This window comes from Chionomys nivalis, chromosome 18 (genome assembly GCF_950005125.1).
Source record: "Chionomys nivalis chromosome 18, mChiNiv1.1, whole genome shotgun sequence".
Lineage (NCBI taxonomy): Eukaryota > Metazoa > Chordata > Mammalia > Rodentia > Cricetidae > Chionomys > Chionomys nivalis.
Genome location: NC_080103.1, coordinates 19,526,047 through 19,547,280, shown reverse-complemented (window position 1 = coordinate 19,547,280; position 21,234 = coordinate 19,526,047). Strand labels below are relative to the sequence as shown.

The window sequence follows — 21,234 nt, the reverse complement described above, 5'->3', positions numbered from 1 at the left end:
CCTTCTTCCTATTCTCCTTGCCCCGTCTCTACTTCCTGTCTGGTTGTCCCATCTATACTTCCTGCCTGGCAACTGACCAAGCAGCATTTATTTAAAACATAATTGACAGAATCCAGAATTGTACCACACCAGTGTCCCTACTGCCACAATAGATCACATTCAAACCACTTCTTGCTCTGTGGAAGAGGGTACGTGCTTGACAGCTAAAACAATCAGATCTGCCTTCTAGATGAGAAGAACTTAAAAATATTGTGTCCTGTTATTCCTCTGCCCATTTCCCAACCCAGCACATCCTGCCCGCATCCTCCTACATGGGTAGGGAAGCAACAAATCGAATACACTTGAATGAACTACGCTCTCCTCTGGTTTCAGTTTCTTCATTTAAGAAAAATCACACAGTTGGGCCAGATAACATCTAAACCCAGCCCTGACATCGGACTCATTCGCAAAGAGAAACAGCCCAAAGAGGAAGCTGAAGTGAGGCCCCAAGCTGAGTGGATGTGGGCTCATGAGAGGAAGCCAGAGCGGCCGGAACTGTAGTAAAAGAAGAGCAAGGAAAGAAAGCAGGCAGAGAAGGGGTTAAAAGACAGCGGGTTTTAAGGGTCTTTAGCTTGCTTCTTCTGAGCCTTCAACAGAAAGCCACTTGAAATAGCAAGTCTGAGTGCCTTGGGTAGGGGAGCTAAAGGAGGGAGCTGCCTCTCTAGAAGCTGGAGTTAATGGGAGTGTGTGGGGTGTGGTCCACGAGGCTCCATCAGAACCCTGCCCTAGGATGCTGTTAGCAGCTTTGTGGCAAGGAGGCACCCATGAAAGCATCAGTGGGCCCGTGCACTCAAGCCCTTGGTCCAAGCCACACCAGCAGAGGCCGATCCACACTGAGAGTTGCAACAAGACACAAGGGTCACAAAGAATAAAAGGCCTGCCTTTCCAATGCCGAGATATGGGATTATAACTTGGCAGGCTCTGGAAGCTTTAAAGCTGGAGGCGGCATAGGGAAGGGGATGGGGGAGAGATTTACGGGGCGATGGTAATAATCCTTCCATTTTTACAGAGCTCCAGTGTATGAAGCCCACTCAATACATCACCATTTATCCTGCGGCTCAAACATGCAGCGAGGTGGCTGTCTGTTCTTCCCTGCTGTTTTGTAGGTAAAGAAACTGGAGTGTAAATGAGTTGAGTCGCCTGCCTAAGGTCACACAGACAACTGGATAGATACTCAGGAATGATGCCCACTTGGCAGACACAGACAGACCCAGGCCTCTTTGCTCCTCTGTCTGGACTTCGGCCTTGTCTGAGTTTTGGTTTTTATTTTATAAAATCGAGCAAAAACAATTTGGGCAGTTGAGACAGATCTACTCTTTATTTCCTTCCTAGGACTGAGACCATGGCTCAGTGGTCTAATACTTGGGGAGCATGCTGGTTTATGCCTTAACTCCACCTACTACAGCAGAAATTTTCCTTTGTTTAGAATAGACACTTAAAGGGGGTGGGGTGGGGGTGTCAGGGGACCTGATTTCAAATCCTGTTCACTACCTCTGGCTATGTGATCCTAAACCAAGTTACCTAACTTTCTAGTAATTTTTCTTTCTGGAAATGGAAAACCAGAATGCCCACCTCACAGAAGTACTTGACAGCTAAGAGACCACACAGAGAACAAATTTAACACCGTTCCATCTTAATAAACGAGATGTCTATTCTGTCAACAGCAGATGTGAGCAGTCATCTTTTCAGGAATCCACTAACAAATTCTCAGAATCCCCTTCTATCTTCAAATAAGAATAACTATTACTATCTTTGCTGTTGTTTACCAAGAACTTCTTCTGGCTCAGACACAGTGTTTAGCCTGAATTAGCTTGTTTTGGAGGCTGGGATTAGTTGTTGTTGCTGTTGTTACTTTAGTTTTTTTGAGACAGAGTCTCACGTGACCCTGGCTGGCCTCTAACTCTCTTGGTAGTCGAAGGTTACCTTGAATTCCTGATCCTCCTACATTTACCCCCCAAGCTCTGCAATTATGAATGTGTCCCTGATGGGCTAGCCTACTTAATTCTTACTTAGCTAAGAACTGGTCTAAAACAGAGATAGAAAGAGTTCAGAAGCTCACCCAAGGCCACGCTGTCAATGATGGTAGAGATGAAATAGGCCCTAAAGCTTCTGACCCAACTAGGCTCTACTGACTGCACCTCTTGCCGAAGACCCCACTCTTTCCGTGTATGAGCACCCCACCTTGGAGTCAGAGGGATCTGGCAAGCTGGGAAGCACCCTGGCCAAATTGAAAGTGCAGACCTAATCATTTATGCAAATTCCAGGATTCTGTTTGCTTAAGAGGTTTCAAGTTGAGTTGCCTTTGAGAATCTGGAGGATGCGGATGATCACAGAAAGCCGATTAGTACACAAAGGGATATTATCCCTGGCTGGAAAAGCCAGGCAGGCAGTGAGGATATCAAGAAAACTTACCGTATGCAAAGTATTCAATTAAAGAATCAACCAGCGGGATTAGGAGCCAAAAAATGAACACTAAGAGTGAGTGCCCTCCTTTGACACCTGCAGAGGAGAGTTTGTTGTTAGACCTTCAGGGAAGATGAAGCGTCTCAAGAAGATCTGGATTCCTGGTCTTCAACACAGACCCTGGTGCTGTGTAAGTGTTCATAAAAGATACCTAAATGAATGGATGGATGGATGGATGGATGGATGGATGGATGGATGGATGATGATAATGGTTGGAGGAATGGATGGATGGGTGGATGGACGGATGGATGGATGGAGAGATGGATGGACAGATGGATGGAAAACAATTCTCTTACCAAAGAATGTGGCACATTTCTTAACACCCAATAACTTCAGGAAAGTCAGGAGACTTAAAAAGAACTCTTGGACAGCTGAAAAATAGGAAAGGACAAGTGAAAATGAGAGAAGACATGCCAACCCCAAGAAAATATCAGGACAGGGTCAGATCACTTCTCTAGGGGGCTGAGGATGGGCAGAAGGGCACCAGCCTCCTGAGTCCTAGAGTAACAGGGCCATCAAGCAGAGAAAGGCCAGTCCATGATGGATACGCAGCTGCAACGTGATTATCTTTTAATAGAAATCGATATATTGGGAAACCAAGCTGGCCTCCCCTTCTTGATAGCCTGATCACTTCTCACCCTGCAAGTATGCCCCGAATCCCAGGAGCTTCCCACTAAGTGACAGTTTCTGGAGGATCTAGCATTCTGCGAAGCCCACACTAGATATACTCATAGGACAGTCTTCACGGGGACATAGCTTTGTTCCAGTTCTGTGCCTGTGATTTTAAAAGTCACCTCTGAAAGATGCTGGTCACTTTAGGAAGCAGTGGTAAGAGCTTCAGTTCAGAGGGTCCTAATGCAGGCAGGCAGAGGACTCACACGGACCCTGTTTTAGCTTCAGAATAACCCAATGGCGTTAGTATTTAATTAGTCATTGTTTTACTTAGGGAAACCCTGAAGCTGAAAGAAGTTAATAATTTGACCCAGGGGACTGGAGAGATGATTCTGTGGTTATGAACAGTGGCTGCTTGTCCAGAAGGCCTGGGTTTGATTCCCAGCATCACATGGCAACTCGCAATGGTCTACAACTCTAGTCTCGAGGGATCTAGCACCCTCTTCTGTCCTCACTGGGCACCAGGCATACACATGGTACACAGACATGCAGGCAGGCAAAACACCCATAAGCATTTTTTAAAAAAAAAAATCATGAAATATTTTTCTTAAAAAGAATTTGACCCAGAACACAACTAATAAATGAAAGGACTCAGCATTTGAGACCCAAGACATGGAAAAGAGGATGCCACTCCCTCCAGATAGAAGACAAAGACAGGACATCCAGGGTAAATAGATACAGAGTTCTGCAAAGGCCTTGGTTTCCCCATGACTCTTTTAAATACAAGAGTTTTAAATATAATTGTTTGTCAGTGGCAACTGCTTACAAAGTCTCGCCCATTTTTCTGAACTCTAACTCAAAAACATCATCTTCCCTTTCCCTCTTTCTTTCACTTTTTCCAACACAGCATGAGCCTAAGTGTGCTCTCTGACCCTCTGGGCTTCCTCGCTGTGCGCCTAAGTGTGCTCTCTGACCCTCTGGGCTTCCTCGCTGTGCGCCTAAGTGTGCTCTCTGACCCTCTGGGCTTCCTTGCTGTTTGCTGAAGACCCCATACCTAGCCCCCATGTTACTGCTTTCTGACTTCCATGTCTAACTTTAAAGACATGACCTCTCCTCTTCTTCACCTCCCTCCTTCTGGCAACTGCCAAGATTTACAGCTTGCCTTCCTGTTGTTCTTCTCTCAAACTCAGATAATATGATCCCTGAGCTTTAACAAAAAGAAAAGAAAAACTTTCTTAACTATAAGTAAATCTACCAGGATGAATAAGCCAGGGCTGCCTACTCTGAGTTCTTTTTTGTAAACCTACTTTTATTAAGTATTTGACAATTTCATACATACATATATACAGTACATTTTTACCATATTCACCCCCTACTCCTCCCCAACTCTTCTCAGAGCCACCCACCATTTCCCACACCCCTCTCAATTCCACGCCTTTTTTCTTTGTTTTAATGATCCAAACACAGTTTGTGCTACTCCTGTACTCAAGAGTGTGGGGCTAGAGGTGTGGTTGACTTACCAGGAGCCACACCATGAAAGAAGACTGACTCTCCCTCCCCCAGAAGTCACCAACAATCAATAGCCCCTTAGCTAGAAGTGGGGCCTCATGAGCCCTCCCCTCTGTATAGCCATGAGTTCCTAACCAGAATTTTCCATTTCTAAGTGGGTGCTGTTTATTCCAGCAGTCAGAGCTTCCAGAGCCCTGCCATCCTCCCAGTAACCCTAAGCATCTGTTTCTTTGCAGAAGAGGTCAGAAAGTAGATTTTGCTAGGGGTGGGGTGTGATGAGGAGTTTGACTAAGGTTGTTTGAGCTCAAATCTGAGAGAAGAGATTATAAGCAATCTGCTGGTTCACTAGGAACTTAGACTTCTTATCTGAGCCAAAGTAATCACTTGCAGAAGGGCAAACCCATCCAGTGTGGGAGGATTCTTCTCTATCTTTGCCAGGAGCTGAAGAGCTTTTGCCTTTGTAATCAGCTTCTAAGAAGAGGCTGCCACTCAGGCTTGTCTAGAAAGCCCAGAAAGTGCCTGGATCCAACAGGTCCTGTGAAAGGGAAGGACCTAGGTGTGCCCTGATGCTGTCTCCACACCTTGGACAAGTTGAGCTCAGCAACTTTGTGGCCCTGCTTCCTGGAATGATTCTCAGCTGAGATGCTCAAGGCCAAGATCATCGGAAGACAAGAGTTCAAGCGGCATCCAGTCTCCCAAACATTGCTTTTCCCCTGCACTTACTATGGGAGACAATTTTGGTTGTCTCTGCCTGTCCTCCTGCCCAGAACACATATCACACTTGTAAGGATCACTTCTGTCATGAGAGGAAGCATTCCTGTGACAGTGTTCCATCCGTGGCTGATAGACCAAAGTGGGATGTTGAGCACCATCTGGGTTGGTCATGTCCTTCTCTCTTATGTTTAGACATAAAGACCTGGAAGCATGGTACCCCTGGAGCTCAGAGAGCTGATGACTGACACCAGGGTAAGGTGGCCACGCTTTGCTGTTGGGGCCCATGGAATGGCACCCAAAAGTACAGCCCTATGGAGAAGGCCTGGAAGGCTTCTGAAGGAGCCTGAGAAACAAAGTCTCTGTGAGGCTCTGCAATGCTTTTGTCAACATCCGCTCTTTGTGTATAAAAGTGTGTCAGAGAAATAGCATCCCTCTCCCCAACATGTAGGCAAAGGCCACTTATTCGTTTCCCGGCCACTCAGACCCAAAATAATCACACGGAAACTATATTAATTACAATATTGCTTGGTCAACTAGCTCATGCATATTTCTAGCTAACTCTTACATCTTGAATTAACCCATTTCTACTAATCTATGTATCACCACGAGATTTGTGGTTTACCCGTAAGGTTCTCCAGCATCTGTCTTCCTCGGCAGCTGTATGGTATCTCTCTAACTCCACCTTTTTTCCTCCTCTGTCTGCTTGGAATTCCTGGCCTTGCTCTATTCTGTGCTGCCATAGGTCCAAGCAGCTTCTTTATTAATCAATGGCAATAAAACATATTAACAACGTACAGAGGGGAATCCCACATCACCAAGTTACATCATGGAGGTTAGAACCCTCTTTCTCCCAAATTAGTGATAAAACCTAGAAGGTCACTCTTCCTTTCTCCCGTGATCCAGAGGCCTGGGAAGAAGGAAGACTGCAGCGAGGCTGAAAGGAATCTGCCACAGCCAGGCCTTGCTTCATCCCATTCTGCCGGTGACATCATGGCACACCCTTTTGTCTGATGTCATTTACCACAGCCGTCCTTTCTTCATTGACCCTAAGCATAAACAGTTTCTGCTGGGTCTTCATTACCTTGCTTCTGAAGCCTCTTACATCACAAAATACTAAGACATTCTGCTGGTCTCTGATTGCCTTTTGTTACAAGACTGTCAACTGTGATTCTTAGGATGGATGAGGGAAGGTGCCCTCTGCCCCATTTCCATTTCTATCCCAATTCAACCAAGTACATAGAAAAGAGAAGAATAAAGGGGGACGAGATGAAACCACACAAGGACAGCAGCTATCCCAATGCTTGATAGCATCGCACTTCCTTGCTCCTGACTCTAAAGAAGCCCAAGTTCATCTTCTGCCCTTGAGTGTGCACTAGGCTCCACCCCACTGGGCTTCCTTCCTCCAGAAGTCCCTTTGAGTCGGTTCCCATTATTGGCAATCAAAAAGAGAGTCTTGGAAAGCAATTAGCATTGCCATCCAGATTAAGAGACTACTAATGGTTATTGAATACCTATTTCACTCGGTCCAGAAACTGTCATGATTTATCTCACTTATCGTCATCTCTTCATCAGCAACATCATGCACATTAGCATCAAAAAGTATTTATGAAGAGACTGGTTTCCCATGACAACACTTAGTTAGACTGAAAGGGAGTGACACCAGCCACGTCCAAGTCCCCTGACAATTTTCTAGACAGGCACGCTGACATGAAGACAAATGCACGGGGCATTAGATTAAAACAGGAAGAGACAATGAGCAGCTTCCCTAGTTGTCAGGTAAGAAGAGAGGGAGGGAAGCCAGAGAAAACCTGACAGATAAGCTGAGGGTATGCTAGGTCAGGGCGGAGAGAATGGTCCCAGCTAAGGGGTAACTCCAGGCTTGCTCAATTTGTCCAAGAAAATGCAAAGAAAAGAACACAAAAGAGAATGAAAGAGTAGTCTGGTACCTAGGCCAGTTTCAACAATCAGAATGTATATGTTTAATCTAGGAACTTAGAAAGGATGGAGAATTGAGGGGACATTGAAGCAGCTGGCAGAGGTGGAAGGGCTAAGAGAAGAAAAGTCAAAAGAATTTGTCAGTATTGGTATCGATCCATCTGGCAGATCTCAAAAAAAAAAAAAAAATACCCAGCATGCAAAACTGAATGGGCAGATGACTAATAGGAAAAGAAGGAGAGATGAGAAAACCCTGAAGGGCAACACACCAAGTAGTGATGGAAAGAGAAAAGGCTAGAAAGACCTGAGGGTGAAGGAGAGAAGACGGAAGAAAGGAGAGATCAGAGTGAGCGGCCCGCTGGGATCACAAGTAGGGAACACCAAGGGCTAAGCCAGGTAAAGAGGATACAAGGAATCCCAAGGCAGGGAACCGGAGAGGGTCCAAGAAAAGGGCAGTAAAGCCAGGCTGCAAAGGAGGGTGGGAAGCCTCGTGAGAAGCCTCGTGAGAAGAGAGGCCTGTCCTGCAGGCCTCAACAATTCCTGAGGGTGCTGCCATTCTTGGTCTCCTCCAGTCTCCATATGGACAGTAGGCACACTGCTGTGTCGTTCTTCCAAACACTCAGTCACTCTCCACCCTTCCCCTACCTCCTGCCACTCTGGGTGACTGACAACAAACTTGTCCTTGCCTCTAGTAGACATGCTAAATCAGTGGTTCTCGACCTGTGGGTCGCAACCCCTTTGGCAAACCTCCTTTTCCAAAAACATTTTCCTTATGACTCATAACAGTAGCACAGTTACAGTTATAAAGTAGCAATGAAAATAATTTTATGCCTGAGGGTCACCACAGCATGAGGAACTTTGTTAAAGGGTCGCAGGATTAGCTTGAGAGTCACTGCCCTCCATGGTCTTTATTTCTGCCCGAGCAACAGTGATTGCGCCATTAATCTTTAGCTTTGCAACAATCTTATGAGATGGCCTTACATCCTCCCACCTTCCATGTGAATTAATATCACCATACCCATTTCAAGGTGCGTTCAGTCATTAGGTACACCCTTCCTGGTAACTGGCCCCAACTTCATGCTCCTTGCTGGAGAGTCAACCCTGAATGCCATAGAGCAATAGCTGATCTACGGAACTTGGGGACTCACAGCCAAGTCGGGTATTAATCAACTAACCAATTACGACTATGACAAGTGCCACATGGGAGAAGCAAAGGGAGCTATGAAAAGGTAGGACTGGAGGGACACTTGGCTGAGTTAGAGCATCGGAGTGGTGATAGTTCCACTGAGCTCTGAAGAAATGAGGGAAGTCCTCATTTGACAGTCCAGTGGCATGCACCTGTGATTCCAGCAGCTGAGAGGCGGAAGCAGAAAGAACAAGAGTTCTTAGCCAACCTAGGCTGGGGAGCAAGTTCCAGGCCATCGGTCTGTGCTATAAAACAAGACCCTGTCTGTTATTTTTAACAAAATCTCAATCGTTCAATCTTACCAGTAGAGACTCGGAGCCAGATGCTGGAGGTGAAAGCCTGCGAGATCAGAGAGGCAGAGGAAGCACCTGGCTTGCCTTTCCCTTAGCAGTTGACCCTGAAGCCTCTCATCTTTCCTACTGTCTCAAACAAGAATTCTTCAACTCAATGTCCGTCCCCCTACTTCCTGTTTGTCTCTCTATCCATCCTCCTGACTCCCTCTTACTCTCAATAGTTTCTTTTATTAATAATCTTATGCTCACTTTCTGTCAACTGGCTTCTTGTTCAGCCTCTTGGCCTATGGTTGTCTTTATTTAATCCTGTTAAAAATATTGAAGCCCAAAGCTCTTGAATTGAAGGTGTGGCCTAGGACTGAGCCACACCACAACTAGGAACAGGTTTTTCCAGTAAATTAAGCAGCCTCAGGGTTCACATTGTGATCAAATATCATGCGACACCTATCTCATATTAAGAATAAGAGAAGAAAGAAGAAAAGGAGGAAGCAATTAGAGAGGTTGTTAGACTCGTCCTTCCGTGGGCTCTGGAAACTCAAAGCTCTCTTCATCTGGCAGCATTCTTTTCTTTCTGCATTACCTCTATGTCCCTGAGAACACCATCCGATGGGCATAGCACAGACAAGGCTAGACACAATTGCCATTCCTCCAGAGAAGACTCCATGCCCCGCCCCAACCCGTGTCTCCACCCAACCCAAACTCCTCTGCCTGCACCTGCAGGACCCCTAATCTAGTCACACCCTCCTCTGTAGGACAAGCCCCCTGTACATTAGTTGGAATCCCACTGGCATAGCACAAGGGGCATTCTTGACTTCCTTGGTGTGTTTACTCTTTCATCCAACACTTTTTAGCCTCTACTGTGCCAAGCAGGAGTGCTGCTGCTGCTGCTGCTGCTGTTGCTGCTGCTGCTGCTGCTGCTGCTATTTCTCCACCCTGAAATGTGCTTCCCACCATTCTAAACCCTACTCACCTGGAGTCTCATTTCCTCTTTCTTCAGTCCTTGGCATATTGCAAGAAAAGGGTAAGGAACCCAAAGTCAGAGCCAGTGTTCAGTTATTGCTGAAATTCTCTCAGCCTGTGGTCCTGTCAGCAAAATGGAAACTTAACAGAAATAGTGACAGAGGCATCAAAATATCAGAAAAAGAAAATTTCTATCCAAAAATTTTTCATAAACTGAGAAGCAAATTCAAGGAATGAGAGATTGATTGCCCCAGTCATCAGAGGCCCTCTCTCCACACACCTGCTCATGCAAATAGCAAGACACTTGTGTCCCCACTTGAACCCTGGTCTTAATTTTCTTCCTCCATTAGGTTACAAGCCACCTGAGAGACAGGCACACTTCTCTCCTCTGTGGTAGGTAGGGAAGAGCTCGGTACTCAGTCACCACATCCAGGTAAAACTAGGACAGTTGGAGGTCTGTGGATATGATGTGAAATGTTCTCATCTCAAGCAAGCTTAACTCAAGGGCAAAGGTGCCAGACATTCACGCTCACCACAGCTAATCAGGGGCTCCGGGTCCTCTGTCTCACAAATTCCAAGAAGGAATTTCAAGGACAATGATGGGTGAAGTCAGAAAGTTTTATTAGAAAGAGAACGCAAACAGAGCCTCCACACAGCAGAAGGTTCACAAGAGGGTCACTAGCAAAGTTTAGACTCTGGTTATGATGGGAGGGGGCCGGAGGCAGAGTTGCTGCCAAGAGACTTTTATCTAGGGGTTAAATGGGCTTTTTGCTAAGGAAGTCAACTGGACTTTGAAAGGATTTGGCTGAGATATGGGGTGGTGGTCTGATCAGTCCAGCTGGTCAGGCCACAGAGCCCTGTGAGGTGTCTCTTACCTCTGCATCCTGGTGACTAGACAGGCTTCAGCACACATGTCCAAAGATCAGTGAAATATCTCACCACACATATCTTCTAGGTGGCTCTGCTTGTTCATTTTCTGTGCAAAAGGAGAAAGATTTAAAACCAAGGACACAAACCAATGTCTCTCTAGTCAGAACATTTTTCGACATTTCTGGTGTTGAACTAGCCTGCCTCCATCTTAGGCTTAAAAGTCATCTTATAGTAAAGACAAATTAGGCTCAAGAATCGGACTATGGCCCACCTGTAAGCTTAACTACAAATGGTTCTGCACAGCCTGCTCCTGGAAACGGGAACCATGTCTTTGTTTCAAAACGTTATAACCATCTTACAACCCTACCTTTGCTTCAAAAAGGTTGTCATGGCAACTTTGTGATGCCCAACTTGCGATCATGTCTTTGTGCCTTCGCTTCAGGAGGTGGTTATGACTAACTTGTTATGTTTATGCTTTGTTCCTGTAACCCCGACTACTTTTCCTGCCAAAACCCCCTTTTGGGAACCCCTTGCCCCTGAACTATAAAACAACCTTGTCTTCCTCATATCCAACGCTGACCTCTCAAACCCCACCTTAGAGGAAGGCAACCCAAGTATGCAAATAAAAAAAAAACTTGCTTTAATTAATTTGGCCCAAATGATTTGAGTCTGTGGTCTTTCTCCTTGTACCTTGGGGATTAACACTGGCCTCCAGCCAGGACACAACTGCTCATAGGACCAAGGAGACTCATGACAGGCCTGGCTGATTTAGGGGTCTTCACTTCCTCCCTCCTAGTCTCATCACAGGCTTAAGGTTGGGCTCTCCTGAAGGATCAGTAGACTTGGGGACGATGGTGGTAGCGGAGTTACTGACACCTACAAGACTGTCTGGGAAATGAGCCAGCTCTTCATGCCCCTAACCTCAGGCTACCCACATCCCAGAGATGTCAACACCCCTGATGTCACCAAAACCATCAGCCATTAGATTGATTTAGAGACACTTGGTTTCTGGGTTTTTTTTCCCCCCCCAGAAATTTCTGGAGTTCTGTTCCTATTGCCAACCTAGCTGGAGCCTTTCTATAGCCCTGGGATTATAGCAATAAATTTCCATTTAGCCGTGACAAATGACTCCACGGCTCCCGTCTTCCTGTAGCCCCCACCTCCTTGCTCTGAAGTTTTCCTCTCAGGGGCAGCTCAAGGGCCTTGCCTTTGTGTGGCACTGACCAGAGAGACCACCATGCCCAGCTGCCTATGCAGGTGTTGTTCCAGAGTAGACGGTGCCCGGGGTGGGGGGGGAAGCAGCCAGCCTTCCCTAGGTAAAGTCCCTGGTGATTCGGGGCTCAGGCTAGAAGGATCTGAATAATAAGAGGCTAGTAGCAGAGGGAAAGAGGAAGTGGCAAAAAAAGAAAAAAAAAGTTCATTAGCTGCATTGATTCAAGGGGAAGACAAGTGATTAAATAATTCACCCCCAAGGAAGAGGCTCCCATCCTGGCAGGGTGCAGAGATAAATTTAAATTTGTAGTGAAACAGCTCTTGTTCTGTCTGAGCTGGCGCTAGGGTGAGGGGGTTGTTGGTAAGGCCACCACACCTCCCCCAACCAACTCTTAGCCAGGCGTCTTAGAGGAGGGGGCAGCGCCCTCTGGCTTCTGAAATAGTTACTTGGAGGTCTGCTGAGCCAAATTAGGTCCAGCACCACAAGGAACAGATGTGAAGCCTCTGTTCTCATGACTGAGGGGAGAGGAGAGAAGGTGGACCAAGAACTGGGAAATGCACAAAGTAAGCAGTCTTCATTTGCAGGGTCCGAAGCCAATGGTCACGCCACTTAGAAGAGATGGGAAGGTGGCCTGCTTGGTTCTGAGTACATTCAGCCTGCTGACTAACCTGTTCTTACTGTCCTCTTGTTATCTGCCAGACAGAGGGACAGAACACAGGGGACAGTCCCTCAAGGCTCTCAGTCATTCTAGATAGGAAAAGGAAGTGCCAATAAGTAACTGTCATCAATATAATTTAAGACCTGCGAAAGGTGGGATGATATAAGGTGGGAGAAGGCTGAGGGCTTCTAAAGTTTCCCAGGGGAGGTGGGTGCTGGGCTGGTTAAGATACCCCTGGGTCTGCTGTTCCAATGTTCTAACACAGACTCCTTTGCCAGTTTACAGCTGGTCAGCCCTGGCTAGCATCCCTCCCATTTTCCCCTGCCCAGGATCCCTGTTGTAGGATCACTTGCTAAGAGATGTAGTTCAGCCCCTTCCTTGAACACCTGAGAGAGAGCTTCTTCATACCCATTTCCAAGGCAATCTCAGCCCTGCCAACTTATTGCCATATTTTGGTGAGTCTGAGCAACTCTCAGGGCATCCTCTTTCAATCTACTCCTTAGGTTAAAGTCTTCAAATCAAGTCCAAATTCAGACTGGGAGACAGGGTGACCAGCTACCCTGGGCTGCTCCTTCATTCAGGCAGAAGAGAAAGAAACTCCTTCCTGCCTCCTCCACCCCTACATCCCTACTGCCGCGGCCACTTTCCTTCCCGCGTGTCCCTCTCTTGCCCCTGACCAGGTACCCCCTGAGACAGGAGCCACCGAAAGAGGAGAGAAGGCAGAATAGACTCCTGCGTCCCAGCTTGTTCCCCAACACCTGAAGTCTGTCAGCTTCCACCCACCCTGCACTGCTAAGCACTTGAAGTCCTTCAGGCAAGATTCTGACTTCCATTAGCCCAACCCTGCAATCGATAAGTGCTTTGGTTAAGAGCAGCCTGGCCTCCTCTTTGGCCAGTTGCTGCTCGCGTCTCCCAGGAGCCAAAGCCCCATTAAAACCTTGCCTGTAATGCACACACACTTGGCAGGGGCTCATTTCTCTTACTTTACAGCCAGAAGACACAAGTCCCCAGTAAACACACCCACTTCCTACCTAACCAAGGGCTTCCAGCAACAAATTCACAGAGTAAGAGCAGATCTTTTTCTCTGTAAGAACTCCAGAAAGAAGTAAAATTAGTAACTTTCAGCTAGGCTAAAGGAGAAGCTCGATGGTCACGTAACTGAGCCCAAAATTTCAACTTCATGCTCTCGAATTTCTGTCATGTGACGCTAACTCCTGCTTCCCAGGCAAGCATTGTACCTGGAGGTCTCAGCCATAGTTCTCTCTCTGAAAGCATCCCTGAAGGACAAGCCTCAGCTGTCCACATGAAGAAGATGTCAGAGTGTCCCTTTCTGATCAAAGGCTAATCTGAGCCAGACTGTGTGTCTCCTTTTCTCAGATGCCGTATATGGCGTTCCTTTGGCCTCCCCCTAGCGTATTGCTCACATTTAACAACCTCAGCAATACTGGAATAAGGAGTTCTGAAAGTTTCCAAATTGGTAGGCTCTTCCCTCCCAATAGAAGCCGGGGTACCAGTGACCAAGTAAGAAGTAGGAGTTTTCTCCAAGTATTAACGAAGGCTTTGTGTAGGTGTTCACATGTATGCACGTGTCCATATTTATGGGATTGTCCATTGACCTGAATTCAATAGGGAAAATGGGGACTGCGGAGCAAGCTCACTTAAGCCACAACCATAGTTAAACATAGAGAGATGGGCTAACATATATAACAGAGGAAGGGATGTTTATGTCCGTTGAGTCTGGTTCTCAGCTGAAAACAGTTTATGGCAACTTAGCTCCAGGTACAAAGAGTTGGGGAGCATTTCAAGGTCTCCACTTCTTTGACACTCACTTTCCCTAAGAACTGAAATGTACAATGGACCGAGAGAGCATCTAAGCCAAGTCCTGGAGACCCAAAGCTGGGAGGAACTTAACCTTTGGGTCACCTGGCTCTCAATACTGGGTTTTGGGTGATCATCACACAACCACTGGTTTTTCCAAGAGGGGAAAGATGGATAAAGACAGGCAGGTGGAAACATTCGTAATGACTGCCATCGATCACGAAGCATTGATCGATCAGCTTCTGTGGGCTTAGTGCTTCTCGGGGCACTTTGGTAAGCAAAGAAGGGAAATCTAAACAGAGGAAGCAAATACTCGATGTGAAACCTTGGCCTGAATCACGTCATAGGCGCTCATTAAACATTTGTAGTGTTGCATCCCATTAAACCATGGTAATGCCAACCATCCTTTACTGAGTGCTTAGTGTGTGCCAGGGATCTTGTTCAATGCTCTTTCCGTGCTTTTTTCTCATTTGGTGCTAACCACAACTTCAGAGGTGGACACGTCTACTTACCATTTTCCAGATAATGCAACTGGAGGGCAGAGGGGCCAAGCCCAAAGCCATGCCCTGGGTAAAGGGACAGGGTAAGAACATGCATTTAACCACAAGAGTGCAGAAGCCTCAAGACACGCATATTGTATGTGCAAATGAAGCACTTCTAGCTGAACTACATTTAGAAAATGGGTGAAATACTCATTCTCACTGGGGTTCTGACAGTGAGGACTTGTCAGGCCGTGACTAGGAGAGCCTCTGAACAACAACTGTTACTGTGTAATAAGCCTGTATCCCTTTCCTTCCAAGGGCACAGTGGGGAAAAGCACTAACACACACACACACACACACAAAACCAAAGGCCTTGGGGGAGCGGTCATAAAGAAAGTACTTCTGTACCATCAAGATAGGGATAATCTTGATAATCTTTATCTGCTGGAAAAGGAATTTAGGGATAGACTGAGTTAATAGAAAGAGGAGCTTGAAGAGAACCTGGCAGTGTGTGTGCATGTCACGAATGCCAGCTGCCACCATTAGTATTGTACCCCCATCATCACTGATTACAGACATGCACTACCATGGGGCTGCGGAAGGGCAAGGGCATGTAGAAAATGTTTCTGTAAATAGCAGAGCCTGGGTTAGACCCCAAAGAGTAACTGCGGCCTACTGGAACACTGACAAGAGATACCGTGACTAGCTAACAGGACCAGAAAAGGCGTGCCAACCTCCTAGCAAGCAGAGGAGTGTTTACGTGAGCCTTAAACACTTGCACTGCTTCCTTTCAAATTGTGGGCAGGAGAATTGAAGTAAAGGTCTTGATTTGGGACTACCAGCTCCTTCCTGAGAAGTGGAAGGTCAGCAGGGTCCAGGCTCTTAGAGAACTCCCTGTAATTCGTAAGTATTCCCCAAGAACTCCTATGGCACAGACCTTGGTAGTGCTGTGGGAAGGGGTGAACTTCTAGGAGGCAGAACCCAGTGGGACATCCTTAGGTCATTGGAGACATGCCCTTGAAGAGGATTGGAGGATCCTGAGCCTCTTGCTCTCCCTCTCTTGCTTTCTGGCCACAGGGTGGGCAGTTTCCTCTGCCACATGCCTCTCACTGCCACACATCCCACCAGGGGCTCAAAGTAGTGACTTGTCTAACCCTGGACTAGAACTTGTAAACCCAAGGGCCAAAGTGAGTCTTTTGTCTTTATAAATTCAATATCTCATTTATTTTGTAATAGTGATGAAAAGCTGACTGGTGTGGGAGGCCCTTCTGTCTGTGTGTTGCTTTTATTGGTTAATGAATAAAGAACTGCTTTGAGCCTATGGCAAGAAAGAACAGAACTAGGTGGGGAAAGCTAGGCTGAATGCTGGAAGAAAGAAGGCGGAGTCAGAGAGAAGCCATGAAGCTGCTGGAGATAGATGCTGGAAACTTTACCCAGTTAGCCACAGCCACATGGCGATATACAGATTAATAGAAATAGGTTAAAGTAATATAAGAGTTAGCTAATAAGAAGCTAGTGCTAATGGTTTGAGCAGTGATTTAATACAGTTTCTGTATGATCATTTTGGGTCTAAACTAGCCAGGCAGCCGGGAACCAACAAGCGGCTCTCCTCCTACAACAGCTCACTATGACCAGGACTGCATCCAAGAGCCTGCTGTAAGCCCTGAAAAGGGCTTAATGCAGTCTGGTTCCTCAGCTGAGTACCCAGCAGCCCTTTCCTCTCCCCGCTTCCCTCAGCCTGGCCAAGCTGTACGGGATTGTGTGCTGTCTTCAGTGCTGCCCTTCTATTCCTAAACCTGAAAGCTTTACTGGGCATTAAATTCCAGCATCAGACCACTGTCTGTGCTCCTGAGTGAAAGAAAAGAGGCAGGGCCTTTAACACTTTCCAAAAGCAGAACCTGAATCATTTATGAACGGGCACCATGGGAAGCCCCAAGCTGTCTTAGGACAAGCGCTGCTTGCAGGAGGGAAGAGTTGATCATGGAAGGTGGGGTGCTGTCCTCACTCCCTCAGTCCCTAAGTCTGTATGCAGGATCACATGCACCAGCCCCTTTATCACTAATGAATGTACCTGCAGCATCAGCTATGGGGAAGTAAGTCAGCCCACTACGTCAGGGCAGAGAGGGCTCTGACCCTTGTCTTTCTGTGATAGGAGATTACTCGGTCCTGACTCCCATGGCTTCTTCAGCTTCGGTTTTGTTCTTGTTGAAATGCTTAACCCTTCTTGGGCTTCTCCTGGAGAAGCTGGTGGCAGACGAATTGCCCAGGCTGATGATGCCCGGGAGTTGACAACGGATTCCAGCTATTTTCCCAGGCCCGAGCCCAGGTGGGGAACATGCAATGTCAGAGCTGAATAGCTCCTACTGTTTCTTTTCCTTGAAGCCGGTAGCCCAACCCTTCTACTAGAAAGGCTATAATCAGACAACAGAATGCTCCCTTTGAGCACTGTAGAAAGGACCCGAGACAACAAAACAAGACCAAGCTACACGGACAATTAGAGGAGAGGTCTTTCTCCATACCCAAGTACCCCTCACCTCCCTCATCGCTCAGCAGCTCCACAAATGTTCCAGATATCATGTGGCTGTCATTCCTTCTTACAGCTGAAGGGATCTGGTCCTTTTAGCTGCTGTGGACTACTCACCCTCGAGGTAGTCAAGGCCCTGAAATACAGAATATGGTTGCTTCCAGAGAGATCGTGAAGGTGCTGGTGTTGCCCTAACCAGTGGCTGCCTGGTCCCTCAAAATCCCATGTCAGCTATGAAAATCCCAAAAGAACCAAGAAGTCAGGTTTCAGAGCACCAGGTAGGATTCTGCACAGCTGGGAGGACAGATGTGCTGCCTGCTGTGCTGGCCTCTTGGAGCTGCTAGGCAACTATACTGGTGATGGCCTCTTGCTTTGCTTTTGCCCTGGAAAGTAAAGCCAGCTCTGTTGCTAATAAACTGTGGGGATTGGGTTTGCATCTCCCTGGTCTCCAGCATCCCCATCCTAGACAGGAAGGAATTAGCTGAAGCTCCAACAATCTCCCTAGTTCTGGGAGCCTGGGTAAACTTAGTTGTGAAGACCATCAGAAGTTTCTGTCCTGCCTGGCATGAGAGAAGACGCAGTCCTGGTGCCCAGAGCTGCAAGCTAAGGCAGCTACCCAGACCCCATGCCCTTGGATGAGACAGGATATAGTGGGGAACAAAATATCCTAGCAGAATATCAACAGCTTCCCTCAGGATCTAAGTCAGACTCACAGGGGTCTGGTGAGCAAGGTGCTACCCTCATCTGGGAAGCGGGTTTCCTTCAGAAAAGAACTCCCTCCCAGCCAGGCAGTGGTGGTGTATGCCTGTAATTCCAGCACTCTGGAGACAGAGGTAGGTGGATCTCTGTGAGTTCGAGGCTAGCCTGGTCTACAAAGCAAGTTCCAGGATAGCCAGAGCTGTTACGCAGAGAAACTATGTATCAAAACAGAGAGAGAGAGAGAGAGAGAGAGAGAGAGAGAGAGAGAGAGAGAGAGAGAGAGAGTCCCTCCCCCTCCTCCTCACACTGTCAGTAACAGGGTCCTCCTCTGAGGTCCTAAGGACCTTGGGTTAGTCTGGAGCTCTAGAGGTCAGAGAAGTCCCAGGTAGGTCTAATAGATGCTTCACAAGAACAAGAGTCCCAAGAGCTGGAAGGGCCAGAGCAGAGACCCACCTGTGCGGGGTGCCGAGAGGAGTTGTCTGGCAACACCCAGGATAAAAAGCCCAAAGGGCTCTGCAAGCACACGCAGCTAACACCCAGGAGCACATGGGCAGGAGAAAGCCTGTTAGCTGACAGTGGAGTTGTGCCAGGAAAGCATTATCCTGGGAGCTTGTGCCAATGGCCACCTGCAGCTGGCCCTGCCTTACAGCCTCATCTCATCTGGGATCACATCAACTCAGAACTGTCATGGCATCAGGTCACAAGGCCCAGAGCCCTCTTCTGTGGCATGCACAGGTTCCAGACAAATGACCATCCCTCTGGGAAGGATGGAGGGGGAAAACAAGCTGTTTTGGAATTTGAAGATGTCTGAGAGACTCTTTCCATGATTTTTTCCCATAGCCAAAGAAATATTTGAGGTTGATAATCTTAAAACACCTTCTACTCTGACGTTTTGGGATTCTATTATTATTTAAGAATAAATAAATAAGATAATATGTGGTATTTGTCTTTGTCTACTTTACTTGGTATAACATTTTGTGTTAGGTCATAACTATGTTAACCAGATTTATTTAATCACTTTTCAATGGATATCAATACATCATGTTATACAAATATCAAAACATCATGTTATACACTATAAATAGATGTAACCTTTATTTGTCAATATCTTAAAGCTGAGGGGGAAATACTTTGAAACAATAAATAAGAACAGAGTGGAAAGTGGGCAGAGAAGAAGAGGTGAGAAAGAAGAGTATAAGAGAAGAGAAGAGCAGTTTATGTCCTGGTGACCATCGGGGTAGAGACCCCTAGGTCCAGCCAGGCACAGGCGACAAGGGCTGGCTCTTTTCTGCTTTGCTGCATGCAAGAGAACTCTTGGAGTGGCATGATAGGGATTAATTTATCGAACTCAGCACTTTCCTATAAAGCCTTAGCTAAACTGTAAGAGGCCCTGGGTCATTTGGTGTCCTTCCATTTAAGCCTTCACATTGTACTGGGGACAACGTATACCCTGACTCTTACCGGTCAGCTGACCTAGGACCATGGAACCTCTGATTACATCATCAACAAAGGAAACCAAGCTCTTTGGCCTATAACCATTGCCAAAGCCCTGCCACTCATGCCTAAGTGGGACAGGGCCAGCCCAGGCAGGAGGATTAATGACACTGATTGAATATTTTATACGGGGAATATTGTGTATTTTCCAAAACCAAATGGAATGTCATTTTTCTCCCCAAGAAAGATGGGGAACGTCACTGTCCTCGGTTCCCATTCAGACCACATACTCCATGGCAAACAAGATGAATAAACCAGAGGTTTCCAGGGGAGGGGGAGAAGCAAGAGAGAAAGAGTTCCACAGTTCCTCCTGCTGCCAGTCCCAAATCGCATGGCTGCCTCCGTCATCACCCAATTGCTGAACCCCCATTACCCTGGATTACTCTGGCTGCCTGCTAGGGATGGACCATCTTCCTTGGTCCCAAGGTAGTCTCTGTCTCACGGGGAGGTTACATCAAAATGCTACATAATCTGTCTCTCTTTTTTTTTTTAGGAAATACCGAATATCAGAAATAGAGAACACATCTCCAACTTGTCCTTGTGTTCTTAGTTCAAGCTCTTAATTATTATTATTATGTGTGTGAGTGTGGTGTGTGTGTGTATGTGACAGAGAGTAAGAGAGCGAGAGCAAGAGAGAGGAGGAGGAGAAGAAAGAGGAAGAGAAGGAGGAGGAGGAGGGGGAGGGGGAGGCGGAGGGGGAGGAGGAGGCAGAGGGGGAGGAAGGAGGAGGAGGAGGAGGAGGAGGAGGAGGAGGAGGAGGAGGAGGGAGCATACACATATAGAAGCCGGAGGGCAACTTTGTGAAGTTCCTCTATTTCCACATCGATGTGGATCCTGGGGAATCAAACTTAGGTCCCTAGGCTTGCACTGTAAACACTTTCAACCATCGGGCCATCTCGCCACCCCTGCTGCCGACAAGCCTTCACAGGGGAAGGAATTCCTTCCTTCAGTCTAACTGAGGTCCATACTCTCTGAATGTTGACTCGTGAAGAAAGAAAGGTAAGCAGCCTCCCTCCTGAGGGAGGAAATTCTACCTGTTCTCAACGTGAAAGTCTCCAGAGTGCTCCTGCAGCCCTGGATCTAGCGTGGCCTCCTAAGCCAGGCTCTTGTGCGAACGGTACCGCTTGATTAGCCCTGGGGTGGCGCGAGGCCCTTCTATGCTCAGTGCCCTCTTACACGCTGCAGGGCCACCCACAAGCTCTGCTGCTTTGCATTTGCCCTGCAATCTTTCATGCCAGTTGACTTCTCATCTCCAAATCCCTTCTCACATTAAACACAAACCCACACACTCTGTCCCATTTTCCTTTGAAATAAATCATAAGCCCATGCCAGAAACGACTCAGGGTGTTCTCTGGAATTTGTAAACAGCATTAAAGTCTTGTGGGAAATGTCACAGAGTGTTGGGCTGAATTTATTAAGTAATTTCTCAGCTTAAAATATATCTTCCCAGCCCGCTGTCTGACAACGTTTACCTCTAATGGAATTTTATCCACTCTTGATCACTAAGCACAGTCTCATCCAAGGGTTCAGATGCCCAAGCTCCACTCGTCCTGTTAGGCCCGCAGTGGGAGAGCTTCAGACTCATATCAGGCCGCTTCCGTCCACAAACTGCTTGAAGCTCCGAGTGCCCAACCAGCTTCTGTAGTCAGGATGTCGGTGCGTCTGTCACCAGACAACATACACATGCATGTGACCAAACTGGGAACCAAATACATGGCTTGCAGCTACATTCAGTCCACACCAGTGGCAGAACCAGGGGGAGTCT

General features: G+C 47.1%; 1 long non-coding RNA gene across 1 annotated transcript in view; it reads right to left on the bottom strand.

Annotated features, from left to right (window-relative positions):
* Nucleotides 1-20,578, bottom strand: part of LOC130890193 (uncharacterized) — a 52,031-nt gene extending 31,453 nt beyond the window's left edge. Inside the window, exons 1-3 of the long non-coding RNA XR_009058693.1 lie at nucleotides 20,504-20,578; nucleotides 10,587-10,687; nucleotides 9,722-9,834 (exon numbers count right to left, since the gene is read on the bottom strand). This is a non-coding gene — a long non-coding RNA (uncharacterized LOC130890193). The remainder of the gene's footprint in view (nucleotides 1-9,721; nucleotides 9,835-10,586; nucleotides 10,688-20,503) is intronic.
* Between the last annotated feature and the right edge of the window lie 656 nt (nucleotides 20,579-21,234).